This window comes from Vulpes lagopus, chromosome 6, assembly GCF_018345385.1.
Source record: "Vulpes lagopus strain Blue_001 chromosome 6, ASM1834538v1, whole genome shotgun sequence".
In the NCBI taxonomy this organism is placed as follows: Eukaryota; Metazoa; Chordata; class Mammalia; order Carnivora; family Canidae; genus Vulpes; species Vulpes lagopus.
Window position 1 is genome coordinate 33,386,845 of NC_054829.1, and position 17,770 is coordinate 33,404,614.

Sequence of the window (17,770 nt, forward strand, 5' to 3'; positions counted from 1 at the left end):
TCATTTATCTGGGAGGCAGGAAGGGCAAGGCAGGAGTGGCTGGTTGACACACAATTATACAATCATCTGGAAATCTAATTTGTGGAACCAGTAGCCATCTGTTTTATGGGTAATGTGCCAAGGTACCTGCCAACAGCAGAACAAGCTTTCTGCTGTTGGGTAACTAATTGCATCTATGGGACCAACACAGCATGAGACTCAATTCGTGGAACGTGATCCTCCACCAAATTACTATTTCTGCTTGGGTTTTTCTGAGTCAGTAAGCATAATACAAAGATTGATAAAACTGCAGAGGGATGGAGAGACTGGGGTAGCACTGCACCCCCAGAAGGTGGTAGGTCAGCAGGTGTGAGGGCAAACACATTCCTCCCCCTCCCTGAGAAAAAGACATGACTGACTCAGGATGAAGCTGGGAAGGAAAATCTGAGAAGGGCTTATGAGTTGGTATCAATGGTTCCTTTTATCCCTTTTGAATTTTTTTTCTTTTTTTAACACTTTGTTTAAGGCCTAGAGAGAGTGGAATGTGCAAAAGGCATAAAATCAACATCTTCACCCTGTCACCACAGATGACATGGTGGCTCCTCCTCTGAAATAAACTTCTCATGGGAAAAGATCTCTTGTTCTTCCACAACAACTAGCACCCTGGAGGAAGAAGCCTATAGTAGGTGGATACTCCCCCTCTTCAACTGCACCTACCCCCCCAGATCCCTGTCTACCCATAGGCAAGGGATTCCCACAGAGCCTGAATAGACTTGATCCTAGGATTTTATAATGTTTAATAAATTATCCTGGGATGGATGGATGGATAGATGGATGGATATCTATTTTGCCTAAAGGGGCTTAACCCCAAAGTCCAAATGACAGTACATTTTTTATTGCTTTTTTTTTTTTTTTAATATATCAGCAACAGAAATGTAACAAGAACACTAGGCTTCTTGCAGGTCTCTCAGTTTCAGCTACTTTTGACATTCCAGTGGGACCAGGTACAGGTTTCTCCTCATATACCTGTCACCTGGGCTCTTTCAAACCTCTCATTAAATCCTTATCATGCTGGATTGCCTCCTAGCTTTAGTGAAAAAAAAAAAAACCACTTCCTGTTTTCCCCGACAGACCAGTACCTAGCACACTGCCCATATGTGATGAATACTTAGTGCAACCAAGAGGAAAAAACAAGGGATTTAACCAGCAGGAGGGAGTATGCTTAGCACTAAAGGAGCTAAGCTCCTAATAAGCAGCATGAATCAAAGGCGCTTCTGATTCTGGTCCTCTGGGGGTCTGTGAAGGGCTGTTGCATCAAAGCTGCTCCCCAATAGGCAGACTGGTCATTAGGCTGGGTCCATTGTGAAAGAAAAATAAGGAATATTCAAGAAGATTGAATTGGTTTTTCAGAGATGTCTCCATTAGCCATGGAAACAGAGGTTTTTTAGTGGTGTAGATAATCACACAAAACAAATCCTGGAATGGACTCTATGAGGCTTTTTGAAAAAAAAATTTTTTTAAATTAAAAAACATGTTTCTTGAAGAAGTGATTGTAGACTCCCTTTCTGATTATATTTCCCTTGGACAATAGGAAAATTAAGTCTATCTATGCCTTGGGCACACATGAGCTGGATGGCAAATGGCAAAGGAAGGCCTAGGATTCACTATTCACTGTAATGACAGAGATGACATCTGCCCAGGGATGTGATGATAAATGTCTAACAACTGGCTCTCTGATAAAAATCCTGATTTGTGGTGTTTGCCACTTTTAGTGGTATAAATACTAGCTCCGTGGCTGATTCCAAGGTGCCAATATATCACTGAACACGAGATGGGAAGAGAGCCAGCCCCAACATACCACTGCATCCACAAGTATAGGCCGAATTCAGATATCAGAAACCAAAAGAGCCACCAGCTTTGGTGGGGGCTGGAATCCTACATATTTGTAGGATTCCATAATTACATTCAAAGAAGTTAATTACTTTTAATAAGAATTGGTATATCAAAAAATAATGTCAAGAATACCTAATGGGTAATTGTATGGCTTAGTCCACTATGTTGAAAAAATACTTATCCATAAATTTCCCAAATAGTCATAGCATTGATTTCTAGACTTTCAGTGACATTTGATATGCAACAGAAATTACAGTGCTGGAAAACTGCACCAAAGTGATCTGTGATTAACAGAATTCTAGTATCAACTCTAAATTTATCTTAATTTAAAAACCTTATATAATTTTAAGAAGAATAAGAGTTTTTTCAGGATCTCTTCATTTACATTTTGTTCTCAGTATTATTGACTAAGCTTTTTTTTTTAATTCTTTTTTTAAAATTTTTATTTATTTATGATAGTCACAGAGAGAGAGAGAGGCAGAGACACAGGCAGAGGGAGAAGCAGGCTCCATGCACCAGGAGCCCAATGTGGGACTCGATCCTGGGTCTCCAGGATCGCGCCCTAGGCCAAAGGCAGGCGCCAAACCGCTGCACCACCCAGGGATCCCTATTGACTAAGCTTTAGAGAAAAAAGTATTCCTTTTCTTACAAGTATCTCTGACACTATCTAATAGCATGTGTTTTGTACAAAGGAGAAATGTAAAAGGGGAGTTTCCTCTTCAGGCAAAGTTGGGAACAATTCTAACTCCAAATAGAAAGGCCGAATTATTTTCTTTTATATTCTATATATTTGATACATGAAAAGTCTCTTCCAAATCTAGAGCCCCAGAAATTTCTCCTTGATGTGGTCCTAGGTGAAAGAGTTTGCTTTGAGAACTCTGTACTTCTGTGCTGACTGTTTATTCTGGCAGGTTCTCTTGGGCTTCAAGGCTGTAAGCAGAGTGAGCTCGAAATACATAAACAGACACCTTATGAGCCTTCTTCCTGGGAAGGTCACCATCAGAGGTCATAAAGCGTGGTAAGAGGAATAGAAATGGGCTATCAGGTAATGCTGGTTTTCCTATGTTGGGAAATACATGATGTTGGTCCCTTAGAGCTAGTTTCTGGGAACAAAATAGAAGCTGGTGATAGGAAGAGAGTCTCCAGGGTTCATGCCCAAATGACTGATCTCCCCACCTTCTAGCTGTCTCTAAGACTTCCTGGGCCACATGTGCCTAGGAAATTGCTCGCTTCCATAATTCAAGTGTGTGACATGCTGTTGCCCCACCCCCGGTCAGTCTGCTCTCTCTTCGCTCATCAGTGTCCAGTCCCAACTCCTGTGAAGAATTAGATGCCCAAGTTCCTAAATCCGGTGCTCCTTTCACTTGCACACATCCACATTTGTTAGGTTCTGGGAGAGGAAACCACTTTAGATCTTTGTTCAAAAGTCATATATTTCAAATGTACTTTTACGCGGTCAAATTGTACTTTAAGCTGGCTTTTATTTAACTCATTTTTCTAAGGGACTAAAGTGTGCTTCAAAAAGCAGAGTTAGCTGATTCCCATGTAGTGATGGTTGCTAGGAAACCATTCTATGGCAAATTGGAATCACACAGGCTCTGACTTTCCCCCTTTTGAGAACTCCTATAAAATTAATGCAGGCACAACGTATTCAATGATGAATCAGCACTATCCAGTGATATCTTTTCTCTCTGTTAAAGTGTTATTTAAATAATTAATTGTTATCTATAGTTTATGTCTTAGCTTCCTGGTTATTCTTTAAACTCTCAGAAAAGTCCTTTTGCATGTACGCCTTTGTATCCCCACTCCGAAATGCCTCCACACCGGAGCTTAACCAATATGTCCTGATTGGATTTGAAGGGAGGTGGTCACAGGGAAGAAATGCCTTCAGATTGGAAAATGAATGGTGTGAAGTAAGTTCCACTGATCATTAAATGTATTCTCAAAGCTATTTCCTTTCTTTGGCTTATATCTGTTTTCTGCTTTTAAAGTTGAGGCCACGCAAGGAAAAACTTGCTAGAATATTCAAGAAGTGGTTATAGGCACTGGTGCAATTTCTCTGTGGGACAATTTAGCTGTATCTGTTGAAGCTGAAGGCTCACACATGCTGTGGTCCACACGTCCATTGCTAGAGACATAAAATCCTCACAACAGAAAGAGAAACTCACCAAAAATGATCACTTCAACATTGTCCATCATCATTTGAAAAAAGAAAACAACATAAATATACATCAGAAAAAGGAATAGATAAAATCGGAGCTACTATAGCACACTATTGCTACTCTTTTAATGATACTATCCTGCCATTCTCTACTACACAACACTGTAGCACACTGTGCCATACTACAGAATAGTTAAATGAGCTGAAACTACATATGTCAACATGGTAAATCACTGAACAAAACACATCTATTTGCAGGGAAAGGCGTACCATGTAATACCATTTACATCAAGTTTAAAATATGTCAAACCAAATTGTGTATGAATACATTATGTAGTAAAAAAATACAAATATTTATGGGAAGAAAATCACTAAATTCAGTATAGTAGCTACCTTTGGAGAGAGGGAAAAAGGATGGGTCAGGGAGGACTACACAATTTTTCTATCGTGTTTTATTTATGAAAACACGTATTTGAAGAAAGCATAGCAATGTTAAGAGTGGACCAAACTGGGTGGTAAGAGCATGGATCCTACATTAAAAATACATATATTGTACATTTTTTAAAAAGCACAAAGGGTTGTTCTATTATCCTCCTTGCCCTTTTTATGTTTGATACATTGCATTTTGTTTCCAGAAATTTGTTTTAGGGTGACTAAAGACCTAAGATTCTTTTGCTAGGGCAGGTCACCACTGCACAAAGCTGGCACAGGAGAAGGTCCCGAGATGTTTTCAGCTCAGGGGATGTGGCTCCCCCCAAGTTAGATGGATCCATTCAAAGTTTGATCTACATATTATGAAGTTCACACAAATTAGGTCTTTTAAATACTGGCAATAAAACAACGAAAGGTCAGACAATGAGACATGATTTTTTAAATATAGTAAAAAATAAATCTTTCTTTGTTGCGTTTGAAGAATAGTTAATTTAAAAAGTAGTGCATCACTTTGGCAGCTAACCATTCCTGGAGCAATGAGCATAAAAATCACCTGGAGTGCTTGCTAAAATGCAAGTTTCCAATTCCCTCCCCTCGCCCTAGTCCCTGTGCCCTCTCCCCACCAAGCCAGATTCGAATCAGTATACCAGGGTTGGGACCCTGTCATTTCCACTTCTAGCCATCATACCAGCTAATTCTGATGCGGCTGGTCGGTGAACAGGATGACCATAGAGGAAACTGGGATTCTCTCGGGCAGTCTATCCCACCCATGAAACAGAGGACATCAGGGATTCTGATTATGAGAACACATTGCAAGCATCCCAAGTGTCATAGTAACATTAGCAACTAAATAGCTCCTTGAGAATTCAAATCTATAAAATTATCACACACAGCATACTATTGAGCATTCATTCATCCGCCAGATATTGATTGAATGTTATGTGCATAGTACTTCTTTTCTCTTCCTGTATCTTTTTTAATAAGATTTTATTTATTTATTCATGACAGACAGAGAGAAAGAGGCAGAGACACAGGCAGAGGGAGAAGCAGGCTCCATGCAGGGAGCCCGACAGGGGACTCCATCCCAGGTCTCCAAGATCACACCCCGGGCTGAAGGCGGCGCTAAACCGCTGGGCCACAGGGGCTGCCCCTCTTTTCTCTTCCTGAATTGTACTCTATGTTAATTTCTTGGTGCATAAACATGTAAAATTTTGCATAAATGGGTAAATATGGTCTGCTGATTCACCATCTTGGCTTTCTCCCGGCCCCGCCCTCCAAAAAGCTGAACTGATATGGCAGGAATTTTTTTTTTTAATGTGGTCTCTTTTTGTCCTTTTCTTTGTTTAACCACCCACTTCCACTTTTTTCTCCCTTCCATCCATGTTAGTCACCCGTTGCCCAGATAATCTGTGTTAACAACCTATTATATATCCTCCCATATACTTCTCTTATGCTCATATGATCTTAACATAGACACATATGCACATACAGCTAAACATAGCATATTGACGTGTACCGATGAGTCAGCCTAGTCAAAGATATGATTTCTCTCAGCCAGGAGCTTACCATCTTTTGGGGGACACAACGCACATAATATGAAAACATCAACACAGAGAAGGAGGAACAACAGGCAGAGGAGGAAAAGTTTACTCAAGTGGATAGTACTATAGAAATATAGTGAAGATATATATAGAAAAGGCCTTTCATTTTATGCATTACAGCCTCATGGAAGGCAGACAAGAGAAACTGTAAGAGGTCACTGTCATTGCCTCCATGTCTTCTTGGACCACCAGGGTCCGAATTCGATTAAAACCTGGATTCTGTGTGTACAAGAGACATACTCTCCCAGGTTGACAAGGAAGCACCCCACTCGCGGAGAACAGAGCTGAGGGGAGAGTCTCTCCCCAAGGTGGAGCTCCCAGACCCCAGGAGCATCTTGGGTCTGAAGCAAGGTGAAGGTCAAGCAAGCAAAGGCACTGTGTTTAACTTAGCAAATGCCATGGTGATATTTGCAGGCACAATCATGCAAATGTTATTTGCTGTGAGAAATGCATTTCCAAAACAGATGCTTCCCACCATCTATCCACTTGGCTGCCTCGAAATGAAGCAATTCCTTTCTCAGCCTCCCAGGAGGGTGCTAGCATGCCGGGGGTCTGGGATTCAGACTTGGCAGCCAACTTAAAGGAACAGCTAAAATCCTCCTCTTGGCTGGCAACATGGGCTTCTGCTTTGGGGATGGCAGAGCTTGGGTTTGCAGGCTTTGAAGGGCACAAGTCAGTCCCTACCTGCCAGGTCTGCCCTGTGTCCTGACCGAGAAGGGAAGTGGGCCTTGGGTAGAAACTGACTGCCTTAGTGAACCCAGAATTAGTGAGGGACCAAAAAGACTCAAAAGTGAGCGGTACAGAGCAACAAAACAGCAACACTCTGATCAGCAAGCAACTCAGATCAACAAGGCGAAAATAGACTCTTTCTAGACAATGGCTCTCAGTTCTTCTTGTGTACTAGGCAACTTTAGTTCCCTTGGGCGGCTTTATTTTTGTAAATCCTCTTGGCAGAACAGAAATGTGGGGTCATGGGGGCTCCCTAGTCCTTGGCTGGCCCAGGTATCAAATGGAAAAATAAAGAATTCTTCTAGGCAAAGAAACCTATACCAAGACTTTTGCCACTTCCAAGCTTAGCCCCCTACCCACTCAATGGGGATAATACGAACTCACACCCTCTGAGAAACAGTTATTGTAGTCCTAGCAAGTAGGGTGATATAATTTAAAAGCCACTGCACTTGGCTACCTAGATAGATAGCACACGGCACAGTGAAAAGAAAATGAGACATTAGTAAGGCACATGTTCCAGATCCACCACCTGCCCATTGGGTGACTCCAGGTGCACCCCTTAACCACACTGAGTCTTTGCTTCTTGTCTATAGAATGAGAATATTAACATCTTTGCTTCTTGTCTATAGAATGAGAATATTAACATCTTCCCCCTTACCTCACCTAACTGATGTGCAAATCATGACCACTAAAGCATTAAAGCATTTTGAAATAGTAAATGTCATAAAATGATAAGGTCCTGGGATGCCTGGGCGGCTCAGTCAGTTAAACGTCTGCCTTTTTGGCTCAGGTCATGAGGCCAGGATCGAGGCCCAGGTTGGGCTGTCTGCTCAAGCGAAGAGTCAGCTTCTCCCTCTCCCTCCTGTTCATGCTCGCTTTCTCTCACTCACTATCTCTCTCTCTCTCTCTCTCTCTCTCTCTCTCTCTCTCTCTCTCCCTCTCAAATAAATAAATAAAAATCTTTTAAAAAATGATAGGTCTTAATGGCACTGTATCAAATCTTCTGTTACCAAAGATGTGAAAGGAGCCTACAATGAGGCCTCAGTAGAGATGGATAACACAAGAACATCTAGTGAAGACACCAAGGCAGTGCCTAACTACCTAGTAAGTAGGGTGGAGAACAAAGGGCCACAGTCTCTCAGAGAAGCAAGTGGTAACTGGTCTATAAGATACATTTGTAGAGAGAGGTTGGGAGTGAAGTCAGTCCTTATAAATTTAAGTAACTGGACAGTTAAAGAACCCAGGTGAACATAACATCTGGATGGCTTTGCCAGTGAGTAGAAAAAAGGCACCTGCACTCTATGTTGAAGGGGTGTCTATGAAGCTGAACCCAAGTACCCCCCTACTAAAGGGCCTCTAGATGTCCTCTACTGACCCTCAGCCCCCACCTCCCTTTGAGATGAGAGATAATGAACCACAAAGAGCCCTCCAACCTTTCATGCCCTTGTACACACTTCACCAGGTTTTTCCTACAAAGACCCAATGTTGTGAAAAATGTTCTACAATTTAAAAAAAAAATCAAGCAGTAATTCAGACACCTCCACACTGCTGTGTAACAGTACAGTGTGTAAATGACAAGTGCATGCAAGTATCTTTTCCCTACTTATTAGTTATTCAAAATATAAATAGTTGCCAACCAACGTTTCATATCAACCAGATAACCAGTGTTACCACGCCAACCTAATGATATAATTCTAGCCAAAAGGCAAAGAAACTTGACATTTTTGTTAGCACAGACATTATTATCTGGGTAAATGTACAATTTCCGAGAGACTTTCTGAAATATCGAAAATACTGAAAAATTGCAAATATCTTTGATATGACTTGGAGGTCCAGATCTCTAGGTTAGTAATCGCTTTTCTAGAAGGTAATTTATAATATCAATCTGTCAACAACAGAAAGGTTAAAAAAATTAGCTTAACTACTTTTATGCGTGATGCAAACATCATGCTCAGAAGTGACCTGAAGATGACCTGAAGAGAAGTCTGCGTCAATGATACTCATCTTAGGTTCCATTCTTATTTCCAAAGTGCTTCACAGTGTGGCAGCCAGGGAAATTTCTTCTGAGGGTGTCTCAGTAGTGACCACTCAGCTGCTTGGAGCTCTTCATTACAAAGTAGCCAGGACACATTCTCTTCTATCTCTGGTAACTGTTGGATCTCCCGTCCTGGCCATTACCCCTGACACCCCCTTCCTCCCACACTTTCCAGCTGGGCACCTCAACTACCTCTCCATCTCAACCCCTGGCAGGAGTATATGCTGCACTTCCTCCAGGCCAGAAAGTAAAACAGATGGATTGGACTCACTGTTCCACTCACTGATCCATTCTAGTGAGTCCACTAGAGTCTCTAGTCCACTCACTTATTGGGCTGACTTTGCCAGGACCACACAGCAACATGGGAGCTGACCTGGATCTGGCATTCAGTTTTCCTGTTTCACAACCCACTTCTCTTTCCAGTTCTTCTTTGGAAGACAGAATTTTAATGTTTTGGTATAAAATAAAATGAATCTCAGAAATTCAATCATGGTTTTCTTAAATATTTTTTTAAAATTTTTAAGTAATCTCTACACCCAACATGGGGCTTGAACTCACAACCCGGAGATCAAGAGTCTGTGTTCTACCAGCTGAGCCAGCCAGGCACCCCTTAAAGCAATGTTGCAATGACGCTTGAGATCTTAAGGGAGAATGACTAGAAAATAAGAACTGCAGAGTAAGAATATATCAGAAAATCGCTGATACAGATCAAAAGAGAAGATACTCTGAATTCCAAAAACCAATACCAATAAACCAGGCAGGAAGATCCCTAGAGAAGAAAAGACTATTCACTGGTAGAAATATCTCTTGAACAACATGCATGTCTGCCAGGTGGTCTCCTAAGCAGACCATCCACCAGAAAGGATTACTGTACAGAGGGCTGGTGTGAGTCACCCTGCACGCTAGCATCTGCATGCTGATGTCTTGAGTTCTCTTTGAGATCAGTAGAGATGCTTTCTCCTAGGGTCGATTCCCCTAAGTAACCAACAGCAGACTTTTAACCTACAGCACCAAGACCCAGACCTGGGACTGAAGGTCCTCTGAGGGGGATTCCTGGGTGGCTCAGCAGTTTGGCGCTTGCCTTTGGCCCAGGGCGTGCTCCTAGAGACCTGGGATCGAGTCCCACATCAGGCTCCCTGCATGGAGCCTGCTTCTCCTCTGTCTATGTCTCTGCCTCTCTCTCTCTCTCTGTGTCTCTCATGAATAAATAAATAAGATCTTTAAAAAATAAATAAATAAAATGGTTGAAGGTCCTCTGAGGTGCAAACCCAGCCCAAAGTTGAGGCCAAAGCAGATTTCAGCTGCTGTCCTTAGGTCACCTTATCTGCACTGGGGTGTCTTTAGCACCAAGGACCCCAGCAGAAGGCAGTAGAGTGCAGTGGATAGATAGGGTACAGGCTTTAGCATCAGAGCCTGGCACTGCTGTGTGCTCTGGGCAAGTAGTTCAGCCTCTCTAGTCTGTGTCCTCATCTACAAAGTGTTGGCAGTGATAATAATAATAAGACCTACTTCAGAGGGTCATCGGGAGGATTAAATGGTGCTTAGCACAGCAGCTGGCACATTGTAAGCGCTCCATAAATGTTAGCTGTTGCTATTAATACCCAGCAGGCTTCCACTGTGTTGGTTTGGCAAGGACACTGCCCTGTGCTTTGCAGGACTCAAAGACAGTTTTCCCCTCTTATTGTTTTGTCTCTCAGCACTCTGACCAGAGACTCCAGAGCCCCTGTGATATCATTCTATTAGACTCTACAAGACAGGATCAGAGGACATCCTGTCTGCACAGTTGTCAAGCACACGCCACCAGCCTGTGGGCTTGCCTATCTCTCTCGGGGGCTAGAAGCTCAAACTTCAATGTCCTATAAATGGCAACAGATCATGAAGCAAAACCAATGCACCCCTCTCACTGTGGTTCTTCTAAGAGAAGGAAATCCTTTGATAGCCAAAGGGGAGCCCTTGATTCTAATCTCTGCTGTGGCCAAATCCCAGGGTGGTGGAGTCTCCTCGGCTTAATGCTATGGAGACAGAAGATCTGACCAGAGAGGAAGCGTGATTGAGGACTGATCTCGCCTCTCTTTTTCCCTCGCTTCTCCGAGAGAGAATTCAGACTGGAAAACATTGACTTAGTATTTACAACACTGGTTTAATGAAGGCTCTTGGAGACAACTGAGGTAGCTGTGACTCCAAAGCTCTCCGATAAAAAGGGGAGACCCTTGACCATTGTTTCAAGTTGTTTTCTGGAAACTTCCAGAACAGTCAGGCAATAATTTCGTTGCAAAATCCAGGAAAAGCTAGAGAGAGTGATCTCTAGAAAAACAGGACTCATTCTGTGTAAAAGCAGGAATGAGATGACCAAGAACATGGAGATTACAATCGGAAAGGAGCTTATAGATGAATTTTACAGATGAGGAAACCAAGACTAAGAGACGGAGTATGTTTCCCCATATCACAGCCAGTCAGAGGCAGACATGAGTTAGTAACAATCTGGCAGCTAGTGCTTACCTAGGGCTTACCATGTTTCAGGCATTCAGGGCTTCACGTGGACCTTGAGCACATCATTTAACTTCTCTGAGCCTCAGTTTCCCCATATGGAAAATAAGTGTTTACCTCAACTGTATAGGATCATTGTAAGGATTAAATGAGCTCTCCTTGGGTGGATCTTAGAATGTAAGTGCAGTCCGTGTTAGTTCTTACTACAACTATTATCATGAAAATGAGGATTGCTATCACCCTCTTAGGTTGGCAGGTGGGAGGAGTGAAGGAGCTGTTGTCGCTAGAAGAAGGGCAAATGAAGACTGTGGCTATTTACAAGATAAAGGCAATGCCCTCACCAGCCAAAATATGTGTGGTTAACACTTCTGGCAAGAAAGCAGCTGTGACCCTCCACAGGAGGGCACCAATGTCATCTGCCAAGAAATAGGACTCAAGCCACTATAGGCTGAGAAGTGCCTCCTGCCCACAGGAGAGCTGGAGGGCAGCCAAGGAGATGGTGGTGAGGACGGCCAGGCCTGACCTGGGGACAGGAGCTCAGGAAGGAAGGGACAACAACGACTGAGGGGAGGACAGGCAAGGATGAGGCAGCTGCTGATGGCCTCAGCCCACAGGGACAGAAGGTTCCCACAGGACTGAAGATAAGAGTCTCATTGGTGCCGGGTGTGAAAAAGATGGCCAAGGGATGCCTGGGTGGACTGGATTTCGGCTCAGGTCATGATCTTAGGGTGGGATCCAGCCCCACACTTAGCAGGGAATCTGCTGGAGACTATCTCCCCCTCTCCCTCTGCCCTGACCCTGCTCATGCATTCTCTCCCACTCCCTCTCCCTCAAATAAATAAATCAATCTTAAAAAAAAAAAAAAGGCAGCCAAGAACATGAGCTTTAAAGAAAATTCAGGCAATTGATATGGGAGTTTATCTTTGTCTATGAATTTAAACTCTGTTACCTCATTTATTAAAGCATTTCCTCACCATACCTTCCAGCAGATTTAGTTAGCTAGTTAGTATTTACTGGGGAGGTGGGGAGGGGGAGAGAGAGAATCTCAAGCAGACTCCCCAAAACCCTGAGATCCTGATCTAAGCTGAAATCAAGAGCTGGATGCTGAACTGACTGAGCCACTCAGGCACCCCCCAGAATTTTTTTTTTAATATATCAGCTTCAGCAGCCCACTTTGGGATCCATCCAGGCTCTTAAACCAGGTAAATAGTGGGTGAGGGTTACGGGCATGAGCACAAGCAAGCAGGGTCTAAAGCATTCTGCATCTATGACGTGGGAGCCCCAGGTTCCAGGGTAGGCCCCCATTTCAGTCTTTAGTTCAAAGAGGACGCTCTAGGAAGGGGTCAGCAAGCCCCTTGTGCCAGAGTTCTGTCCTAGACACTGTGCTGCACACCCACCAAGTCCCCTGGTCGTCCGGCAGGGACCGGCAGCCAGTGGATTGCCAGGCCAGCAGCAGAGACCGGGATAGCCTGGGCGGGGCCCTGGGCAGCCCCCTGCTCTGCACCCAGCCTGCAGGGCCACATCAGGGACGTTTTAAGACAAAAAGCACCGGGGTCTTGAGGGGTTTCCTTCACCCCCCCCCTCCACGTGCTTATGTTTCTGGGCGTCTGCATAGCAACAAAAGCCTGGGTGTCCACAAGGAGCAGCCCCTGATGTCTATCAGCCAGGGTCCGGGCTTTAGGTCTTTTCAGAACCTGATGGATGCGGGCTGGTGTGGGGTGCTATATTTACTGGAGGCTCTTAGTACATGAAAGTGGATATTTCCCAATAGGCTGGAAACCATCAGACTTGGGAAGATAAATACAAGCAGCTTGCTCTGTAATAGCTTCAGGGAGCAGGTTCCTGTTGTCTTCCGCCTCTCCCTTGCTCGCCCCTCCCCTTGCTTCCTATCTGGTCTTTCCGGGATGCTCTCATCCACTCCTATGCCTTAAGCCATTCTCTGCAGATACGACCCCCAAGTACCTGTTTCCAGCTCCTCTTCTTTCCCGACCTTGATTCCACATGTCTAAACGTCTCCTAAGCATCTCCCCTCAAATGTGGCGCCAGCTTCTCACACTTGGTCCAGAGCTAAATTCTCTGAAGCCTGCCTCTCCTCCAGAGCCACCTTCCTCTGTAAGAACTCTCCTCCAGGCTCTGGAGCTGAGAGCTTAAATCTCTCCCCATCCCGGCCCTGACATCCCTCAAGCCTCCCAATTTGCTGATTCACCCTGACAAAAGCTGTCTTCCTTCTGTCCTCTCCTTTGTGTTCCCATCATCACCACCAGGTCCCTAATTGTGGCTGTCATCACTTCTTCCCAGGCGATTGCCACAGGACCCAGTCTCCCAGCCTTGACTACTTGCCCCATCCCAGACCTTTCCAGGCTCTGCTGCCAGATTAATCATCCAAAAGATCATGTGTAATGGTCATCCCTTCAGTGGTGGTGACGGGGTGGGGAGACTGTCTTCCAGTGACTGTCTCTGGAATAAAATGCTAATTGCTTGGCTGCAGAGGGGCAAGGAGGGGTACAGAATGAGTTTTCCGTCCTGAGCCAACTCGGATTGGTGGATGCATGAAGAATTGCACACATAGTGAGACAAGGAGCTCTAAGGCAGTATCCAGAGTTAATGGAAGAGATTCCCACAATCAGAGTGGGTCATGTCTTTCACAATCACTGAAAGAGGATACCCATGCCTCCAATGGGCCACTTCCAGGCCTGCCAGCATTTGACCCACTATCATCATCTTTTTACCATTAGAGCTCTCCAGTTTCTTGCTAAAAAAGCAGAACACCACCCTGTATCTGACACCCTTTATCTACCCACCAACCTCTGTGCTTTATTCATGCACACAACCTGTCAATCCAACCTATTACTCCATGTGAAAATTCCATCTCCTCCCTAAAAAGGTCCTGATTTTCCCCGAGCTGAATAGTATCTCCCTTAAATCTCTTAATCTGTAGTCTCTCTAGAATATCACACCCTCCTTTCCATAAGCAACTGGACAACAGAAGCCAGGTGGCTTGTCCAGTATTTTGCATCCGGTAGACAAAGATTTGTTAAATGAATAAATGGATATTCAAATGTGATACGTGTCCCTAATAATGACACTGTCCATCACTTATTTTTCAATTAGGTGAATAATGCAAGTATCACAATTGAATTATTGGCTAATTACTAGTAATCAAATCTATACCAGAAACGCAAGCTGAGTTCTGACTTACCTGCCCTTCCCTTTATTTCTAAAACCCAGGGAACTTTATCATGGGGCATCCCAGTCCCTCCTCTTGCCAGGCTCCCCAAGAGCACATGTGTGGAGGATAATTGAACCTCTCCAGGGCTCATGCTCTACTGAGGCAGACAGAGAAGCCTTGGAGAATTGTCTTGGCAGCGTGATGCCATTTGGGGAATTTATGCTGATTTTATCGCAGATGGCGCATTGTTTCAGTTTGCCTCCTACGAGTTCATGCTCATTGTTCTCTCTTGAGTTTCCAAAGGCTCAAAAATTAGTTGATTCAGAGCGCCCCCAAATTAAAAGGAAAAAATACATACCCTGAGTAAATAGACTAAGAGGATGGTGGTGGATTTGGATCCTTGAGCACTGATTTAAGAATGGGTCACCTGTGTATGAGACCAGAGTGGGTAGAGGCCGATCCCCTCACCTGACTGAGCATCGAGGTCTACTGGGGAGATTTTTCTTCCAAAAATATGGGGAATTTCCCCATCTGATGAGATCCTACTTTAGTTGGTCTAGGATGAGGATTTATAATATACATTTTAGAAAAATCTTTCTGGGCAATTCTGGTGTGGAGACACATTTGGAAGCCAACAGTATAGAGGAAGAAAAGTGTGGAGAATGGGACCCAGCACTGCACTTGCCACCTGGCCTCAGAGCTTGCGCATGAGGCTATCTACTGGTCCTGCAGGACTGGGTCAGGTCTCCTCTGGGCAGTGGCTCACCAATTAAGTGTGCTAGGAGCATCACCAGGAGTGATGCTAAACAAGATCTACTTGCTAAACAAGTAGATTCCCAGGGCCAGTCCCCCTCATTCTGAGGCAGTAGGTTTTGGGGATCCAGGAATTTGCTTGTCTAACCAACCCTCCATGGGAACCTAATGAAAGTGAGCTGAGAACCACATGGAGGGATTCCATCTCTATATTTGGGTCTAAGCCAAATGACTCATGCTAGCTCTGTGAGCCTTGAGGGATGGCCCCAAGTGGGCCCATCCTACATGATGAGCCTTCATTCTGAGATGTATCAGAATTTCTTTGCCTAAAGGGAAAATGACTTGGACCAGCAGCTAGTCTCCTTGACACTCGCGTCAACAGACCTCCCCACAGAGGTAGTGATGACAGGTTGTGGGGGGTAAATCATGCCATTTCCCCCTCACTCAAGGCCTAGATCAACATTCTACCCCCACATGGCCTGCTCTCTGTACCACTAAAAGCGGCTTACTCTGAACTCCTAGAATGATCTCTCTTCTGAGAGACTTTGAAATACCCTTAATAATGATGAGTATTCACCCAGCAAATCTCGGGCATCACTTGAGGCAAAGCCTGGCCTATCTTGCCTGACATGCCCAGCTGCTCTGTCATGGCTCACGTTGACCCATGCCTGCTGTGAACCTACAGTCACCGAGTCCTCGTCACCACAGGCAACTAATATGCTATGAGCCCTCATCTCAAGAGGCTCAAAGGGTCTCACAAAAGAGGCAAGGAAGCCACCAGGGGGGTTGCTGCAGGATCTGCTAACATGTAGATATACACGGTATTATGAGTGCTGAGGGAGCATCATGTGACCAGTGTCAGAACCATCTCATGCTTCCACCTCCCACACTGGACAAATGAGGGGTCTTGGGCCCCATCTCCTCTCACTATGAGGTGACACTGACTTAAACCCCTTCATACAACTCTGAGCTCCCATCCTCTGTCCAGGTGGGGCTCACAGTAGCCCTTTGAAGGCAGCCTCTGTCCCTCTGTTGTCTATGTTGGTGTAGCACAGTGGGTGATAACCAGGCCCTTCAAACCAGGGAACCTAGGTTCAATCGCAGCTCTGTGCTTTAGGGACAGTATGATCTCAGGGTGTTAGTCAACTTGCCTGTACCTTGATTTCCTTCTCAAAAGTGGGAAAAAGTTACTTCACATTGGTGAGAAAAATACAAATGGGATAATACACATACTATCATCTTTTTCTAAGTAAACTCTATCCCCATCATGGGGCTCAAACTCACAACCCCAAGATCAAAAGTTGTATGCTCTATTGACTGAGCCAGCCAGGTGCCCCAGCACTACCATCATTTTAGAAGGCCAACTTATGACTCTAATGGTGGGAATTCTAGACCTGAGGGAGAGAAGAGCTAGCCTAAGGCAGGATGCTGAGAAAGCAGGAAGCTTGTGGCTCACCTGGCATACCAAAGTGTAGGGCCCTACTTTTCTGTCTAGGCCTGTAGAGCCACAATCCCAGCAGCAGGAGTGGGAACAAGAGCGCTCCCTTCTGTGAGAGCCATGACAAACCTCACCTGTGGTGCTTTCCTGAGCCCCTTCACCAATCCTGAGGGGTGAGGAGCTCCTGTAAATATAAGACCCACTCCACCTGCAGCTCCAAGGCCTTCCAGCAGGCCTCACTAATCTTGAAGCACTAGAGACCAGAGCCCCTCTCCACCAGGGTTTACAAACCTTCCTCACAGGTGACTACCAGGCCCTCATTGTGTGCTACATGAACAGTCTGCAGACCCCAGAGGTGGGCAGTCAGGGATTGCAGGGGAGAGGCTACCAACAGGACTGATGGTGTGGATGATGGACGCCTGGCTAGGAGACAGCACTAGGCAGCATGATGAGGGTGTGCTGGTGAGTATCGCACAGCTCCACCCCTTCTAAACATCTACCCCATTTGTAACCAGCTTCTTTGCATGTGTGTGTGTGCAGGTGTATGTCTTAGCTGCTGCTGTGTAACAAAACATCCCAATATCCAGTGGCATTGAGTATTGGTTACAAGCCTATGTGTTGGCTGGGAAGTCTCCAGCCTCAGCTGGGCTTACTCACACACTGGTAGTCAGCTGAAGGCAAAGTAAGAAGCTCCCCTTGTCTTGGCTGGGCTCTCACAGGTGTCTGGGAGTCAGCAGGTTGTAAGATGGTCTATGCTGTCCTTGACCTGGGACAATTAGCCATCTTCCCATATGGCCTCTGTTCTGCTGACAGAGAACATCATCATCCTGGGCTTGTCCTCTAGGGGACGGGGCTCTGAGAGAGAGAAGGACAGAGGGAAAGAGAGTAGAAATGTTCAAGGCTTCCTGAGGTGCAGGCCCTGAACTGGCACACCATCACTCTGCCACGTTCCAGTAGTCAAAGGGAGCCTCAGGAGCAGCCTAGATTCCAGAGCAGGAGAACTAGATTCCATCTCTTCAAGAAGAAAGCTCCAAAGCCACATTGTGGGTTTTTTTAAGTCGATATAGGGAGGGGAAGAATTGGGGTCATCCTT

The 17,770-nt window shown here is 44.9% G+C and overlaps 1 long non-coding RNA gene across 7 annotated transcripts in view; it reads left to right on the forward strand.

The window, feature by feature from the left end:
- LOC121493268 overlaps window positions 1–17,770 on the forward strand; it is a 66,957-nt gene that overhangs the window by 24,136 nt on the left and 25,051 nt on the right. For 3 of the 7 annotated variants that reach the window (XR_005988440.1, XR_005988439.1, XR_005988434.1), the window contains exon 2: window positions 2,784–2,917. The exons of 3 other annotated variants lie outside the window; for them this stretch is intronic. This is a non-coding gene — a long non-coding RNA (uncharacterized LOC121493268). The remainder of the gene's footprint in view (window positions 1–2,783; window positions 2,918–17,770) is intronic. One more of the 7 variants, XR_005988438.1, reaches the window with a different exon arrangement.